General features: G+C 46.0%; 1 protein-coding gene across 1 annotated transcript in view; it reads right to left on the bottom strand.

The window, feature by feature from the left end:
• The window catches only part of Espl1 (extra spindle pole bodies homolog 1 (S. cerevisiae)), a 41050-nt gene that overhangs the window by 31041 nt on the left and 3542 nt on the right, over positions 1-6467 (bottom strand). The gene's annotated exons all lie outside the window — the stretch shown is intronic.

Here is a 6467-nt window from a genome sequence, read left to right as displayed (position 1 = left end):
CTCACGCCTGTAATCCTAGCTACTCAGGAGGCTGAGATCTGAGGATCCCGGTTCAAAGCCAGCCCAGGCAGGAGAGACCATGAAACTTCTATCTCCAATAAAACCACCAGAAAGCCGGAAGTGGCGCTGTAGCTCAAATGGCAGAGCGCTCGCCTTGAGCTGAAGAGCTGAGGGACAGCACCCAGGCCCAGAGTTCAAGCCCCACGGCCGACCAAAAAAAAAAAGAGTTTCATGAACTTTCCTGCCTGGGCTGGCTTTGAACCTCAGATCTCAGCCTCCTGAGTAGCTAGGATTACAGGTGTGAGCCACTGGCACCCGATTGCTTGCTTGCTTTCTTCCTTTCTTTCTCTCTTTCTTTTTTCCTTCGGTTGTGGGGCTTGAACTCTGGGCCTAGGTGCTGTCCCTGAGCTTGTGAGCTCAGGATAAGAACTCTACCACTTGAAGCACAGTGCTGCTTCTAGTTTTCTGGTAGTTAATTGGAGATAAGAGTCTCATGGACTTTAGCCAATGGCTAAAGTACTTGTAATCCTAGGTACTCAGGAGGCTGAGATCTGAGGATCTCGGTTCAAAGCCAGCCCAGGCAGGAAAGTCCATGAGACTCTTATCCCCAATTAATCAGCAGAAAACCAGAAGTGGTGCTGTGGCTCAAGTGGTAAAGCACTATCCTTGATCTGAAGAGCTGAGAGACAGTGTCCAGGCCCAGAGTTCAGGCCCCACAACCGACAAAAAAAAAAAAAAAGTCTCACAGACTTTCCTTGCCTGGGCTGGCTTTGAACTTCAATCCTCAGATCTCAGCCTCCTGAGTAGCTAGGGTTACAGGTATGAGCCACCAGCACCTGGCTTCTTTTTCTTTTCTCATATTTTATATTCATGCATCACACACTGACTTTCTGGTCAGTGGCAACAAATATGGCAATTGTCCCATAAGATGATATCACGTAGTAACATTATACCCATCTCATTTTTTTTTTTTTGGGTCCGGTTGTGGGGCCTGAACTCTGGGCCTGGGCGCTGTCCCTCAGCTCTTCAGCTCTTCAGCTCAAGGCTAGTGTTCTACCACTTGAGCCACAGCGCCACTTCTGGCTTTTTTCTTTTTGCTTATGTGATGCTGAGGAATTGAACCAAAGGCCTCATGCATGCAAGGCAAGCGTTCTACCACTGAGTCACCTTCCCAGCCCCCCATCTCATTTTTTTTTTTTTGTTGGTCGTGGGGCTTGAAATATGGGCTTGGGCGCTGTCCCTCAGCTCTTCAGCTCAAGGCGAGCGCTCTACCACTTGAGCTACAGCGCCACTTCCGGTTTTCAGGTGGTTTATTGGAGATAGGAGTCTCAGGGTCTCTCCTGCCCGGGCTGGCTTTGAACCGCAATCCTCAGATCTCAGCCTCCTGAGTAGCTAGGATTACAGGCGTGAGCCACCAGCGCCCGGCTCCCCATCTCATTTTTATAAGTAGACTGGATTATGATCACAAAATGGTGAGATTGGCTAACAACATATTTACTCATTACTCGGAATGTATCTTGTCAATAAGCAACAAATATTGCTTAAAGTGACATAGTGTTATATTTAAATTTTAATGTATTTATATCTGTATTATATAGTCATATATCAATACAAATATGTTTTGGTGGGATATTGTGTGTGTGTGTGTGTGTGTGTGTGTGTGTGTGTGTGTGTCTTGGGACTTAGAACCTTGGTGCTGTCCCTGAGCTTTTTTGTTCAAGGCTATCATTGAGCCACAACTCCACTTAAGGGCTTGGGTTTTTTGTTTTGTTTTGAAGTTTATTGGAGATAAGAGTCTCCTGGGCTTTCCTGCCCTCACTGGCTTAAACCTCAACCCTCAGATCTCAGCCTCCTGAGTAGCTAGAATTATAGGTGTGAGCCACTGGTGCCAGGCTTACTTTTGTATTTCTATTCTGTGGTTTTGTGGGAAGGTGATGGCAGGAATATGAGGGATCTGGGGCTGCAGCTGAGAGGTAAAACTCCTGCCTCACATGAAGCAAAACCAGCCCAATGAGTCATGGAGAACTAGAAGTCTCTCAGACATACTTAGAAGCTACACATCAAGTAATCAAGTGTCTAGCTGGATAGGAATTTAGAAAACAGAAGCCTCTTAATGAAAAATTATGTTATGTATCAAGTCTGACCTAAAACTGACCTTCCCACTTGAGGAAGAGGAAATGAGTTCAAGTGGAACATACTGACACCCAACTCAGCTGCTCACACACACCCAGAGTTAAGTTGTTCAGATAGCTTGACACTTCCATCTGAGCCAGCACTAAGGATAAACACTGCTAAAATTTCCCCAACCACAGGGATATGCTGGAAATTTCTACATCCCCTTACAATCCCACTATCTCTTACTCTCTTACCCCAATTCAGATGAGCTCAGTTAAAGAATTTGAAAACTAAGCTCGGTGCTGGGGGCTCACACCTGTAAGTCTAGCTACTCAGGAGGCTGAGATCTGAGGATTGTGGTTCAAAGCCAGCCCAGACAAGAAAGTTTGTGAGACTCTTATCTCCAATTAACCACCAGAAAACCGGAAGTGGTGCTGTGACTCAAGTGGTAGAATGCTAGTCTGGAGCTGAATTGCTGAGGGACAGCGTCCAGGCCCAGAGTTCAAGCCCCATGACCGACCAAAAAAAAAAAAAGAGTTTGAAAACTAGTGGCTGGAGGTGTAACTTAAGCACAAGGCCCTGAGTTCAAACCCCTATATCATCAAGAGAAAAAAAAAAAAAAAAAGGCTGGGCACTGGTGGCTCACACCTGTAATCCTAGCTACTCAGGAGGCTGAGATCTGATGATCATGGTTCAAAGCCAGCCTGGGCAGGAAAGGCAGTGAAATTCTTTCTCCAATTAACCACCAGAAAACAGGGAGTGGCACTGTGGCTCAAGGGGTAGAGTGCTAGCCGTGAGCTGAAGAGCTGAGGGACAGAGCTCAGTCCCAGAGTTCAAGCCCCACAGCCAACAAAAAAAATAAAAAAGGTTGAGCTGGGTGCTGATGGCTCACCCCTGTAATCCTAACTGATCTTCTCAGGAGGCTGAGATCTGAGGATCGTGGTTCGAAGTCAGACAAGGCAGAAAAGTCCTTGTGAGACTCTTTTTTTTTTCTTTCTTTTTGCTTATGTGGTGCTGAGGAATTGAACCCAGGGCCTCATGCATGCAAGGCAAGCACTCTACCACTGAGCCATCTTCCCAGCCCCTGTGAGACTCTTATCTCCAATTAACTACTCAAAATCCAGAAGTGGTACTGTGGCTCAAGTGGTCGAGCGCTAGTCTTGAACACAAAGAGGTCAAGGGTGGTAGAGTGCTAGCCTTGTGTACAAAAAGGCTCAGGGACAACTCCCAGGCCCTGAGTTCAAGCATCAGGACAGGCAAAAAAAAAAGTTGAAAATAAAATACAAGCCAGGCGCTGGTGTCTCATACTTGTAATCCTAGCTACTCAGGAGGCTGAGATCTGAGGATCAAGGTTCAAAGCCAGCCCAGGCAGGAAAGTTCATGAGACTCTTATCTCCAATAAACCACTAGAAAACCAGACGTGGCTCTGTAGCTCAAGTGGTAGAGTGCTTGCCTTGAGCTGAAGAGCACAGGGACAGCACCCAAGCCCCATGACCGACAAAAGAAAAGAAAAAAGAAATAAAATAAAACAAAATACAGTTGTTGGCGTGCCTGCCAACCTTGCTATTTGGGAGGTTGAGATCTGAGGATCACAGTTTGAAGCCAGACCAGGAAGGAAAGTCCCTAAGATTTTTTTTCTTTTTTTGTCAGTTGTGGGGCTTGAACTCTGGGCCTGGGTGCTGTCCTTCAGCTCTTCAGCTCCACACTAGAGCTCTATCACTTGAGCCCCAGCGCCACTTCCAATTTTCTGAGTGGTTTATTGAAGATAGTCTTATGGCCTTTCCTGCTTGGGCTGGCTTTGAACCAAGATCCTCAGATCTCAGCCTCCTGAGTAGGATTACAGGTATGAGCCATCAGTGCTCTGCTTACATAGATTCTTATCTTATGGGAAGGTGGCTCAGAGGTAGAGTGTTTGCCTTGCATGCATGGACCCTGGGTTCGATTCCTCAGCACCACATAAGCAGAAAAAAGCCGTAGTGGTGCTGTGGCTTAAGTAGTAGAGTGCTAGCCTTGAGCTGAAGAGCTGAGAGACAGTGCCCAGGCCCAGAGTTCAGGCCCATGACTGAGCAAAAAAAAAAAAAAGAGATTCTTATCTCCAATTAATACCAAAAAAGCCAGAAGTGGAGCTGTGGTTCAAGTGGCAGAGTGCTAGCCTTGAGTAAAAAAAGCTCAGGAACAGCTCAGCAAGGACAGCCCTGAATTCAAGCTCCAGGACTAATATGTGCATATGTGTGTGTATGCGCATGCCCATGTGTGTGTGTACACACACATAAGCAAACAGTGAGGCTGGGGTAAAGCACTTGCCCATTATGTGTGAGGCCTTAGGTTTAACTCCCACCACCACTGGAAAAAAAAATACATTTAAGTAGCACTTATACTATGACCAGGTACTGTTGTAAACATAATACATATAATTCTCACAAGAGCTGTACAGGGCTGGGCGCCAGTATCTCACGCCTGTAATCCTAGCTACTAAGGAAGCTGAGATCTGAGGATCGTGGTTCAAAGCCAGCCCAGGCAGGAAAGTCTGTGAGACTCTTATCTCCAATAAACCACTAGGAAACCAGAAGTGGCACTGTAGCTCAAGTGGTAGAGTGCTTGCCTTGAGCTGAAAAGCTCAGGGATAGTGCCCAAACCCAGAGTTCAAGCCCCACGACCGACAAAAAAAAAGAGCTCTATAGAATAGAAACTGTACTGTCCTATTTTATAGATAGGAAACAGTGTCAGAGTGATGGAACCAGATAGAAATAAACAGGCAGAGCTATGATGAGGTTTTTTTTATTTTATTTTTTTGCCAGAAGTTGGGTTTGAACTCAGGGTCTTGACAACTACACTACCACTTGAGCCACATTTATAACCCTTTGTTCTTTGGTATTTCAGGTTCTTTCACTTTTTACCCACTCTCTCCATGATCCTCCTATGCCTACCTCCCATGTGTAGCTAGGAAAGGGATCCATAGTTTAAAACAATTTTTTTTGGTACTGGGGCTTAAACTCAGAGCTTATACTAATTTTTCTTGTTCATGGCTGGTGCTCTGCCACTTGAGCCACACCTTCAGTTTGGCTTCTTTTTGGGTGCTGGTCCTGGGCCTTGAACTTAAGGCCTGGGAGCTGTCTTTGAGTTCTATTTACTCAAGGCTAGTGCTCTACCACTTGAGCCACAACTCTACTTCCAGCTCTTCCTGTGATTAATTGGGAGAGTTTCATGGACTTTCCTGCCTGGGCTGGCTTTGAAACCATGATCCTCAGATTTCAGCCTCCTGAATAGCTAGAATTACAGGTATAAGCCAACAGCCAACTAGTTTTGGCTTTTTTGCTGGTTAAGTAGAGATGGAGTCTCAAAGACTTCTCTGCCCAAACTGGCTTAAACTTTGATCCTCCATGCCTCAGCCTTTTGAGTAGCTAGAATTGAGTAGCACTTAGCTGGTGGTTCATATTAGATCCTCTTGCCTCAGCCTCACAAATGTTGGAATTACAGGCATATACCTTCATACTGACTCATGCTTTTTTTTTTTTGCCAGTCCTGAGGCTTGAACTCAGGGCCTGGGCACTGTCCCTGAGCTTCATTTGCTCAAGGCCAGCTCTCTACCAGGTAATGCACAGTTCTACTTCTGGCTTTTTCTGTGTATGTGGTACTGAGGAGTTGAACCCCGGGCTTCATGCACACTAGGCAAGCACTCTACCACTAAGCAACATTCCTAGCCCATCATGCTTTTTATTTTTATGCTGGTGGTCAGATTCAGGGTCCTGTGGATACTAGGCAAGTACACTCTTAACTGAGCCACACCCCCGCCCTGGATTCGTGCTCTTTCCTGTGCGTCCTCAAGCAGAGCATCACGGGTTTTGTAGGTGGTGTGTCTCTGGTAAATTGATTCCTCATCAAGACATATGGACTGGATTGTCAAGTCTAAATGCTCTCACTCTCTCACCTATCTCCAGGGACAGAGCTTGGCATGCAGGAGCAGCTAGATACTAAATGGCAGGTAGTTGAGGGCTCATGACACAAAACACATCATAGAAGGGGCACTGGGCAAGAGCTAGTCAGTTTTGCTGCTCATCTGCTACAAGCCCTTAGCATGTAGGATTTTCCTCTTGGGTAAAAAAAAATCACCACACATGGCAATAGTAGGTACTCAGTAAAAAGCTGGTAATCCTGGGCTGGGATGTGGCTTACTGTGTTCGCCTAGCATGTGTGAAGCCCTGGGTTTGATTCCTCAGTACCACATAAACAGAAAAAGCTGGAAGTGGCACTGTGTCTCAAGTAGTAGAATGCTAGCTTTGAGCAAAAGAAGCTCAGGAACAGTGCCCAGTCCGAGTTCAAGCTCCAGGACTGGCAAAAAATTAAAAAAAAAA

The sequence above is a fragment of the Dipodomys ordii genome, unplaced genomic scaffold (genome assembly GCF_000151885.1).
Source record: "Dipodomys ordii isolate 6190 unplaced genomic scaffold, Dord_2.0 Scaffold155, whole genome shotgun sequence".
Classification (NCBI taxonomy): domain Eukaryota; kingdom Metazoa; phylum Chordata; class Mammalia; order Rodentia; family Heteromyidae; genus Dipodomys; species Dipodomys ordii.
The sequence above is the reverse complement of the archived record's forward strand: the minus strand, read 5'-3'. Positions and strand labels throughout refer to the sequence as shown.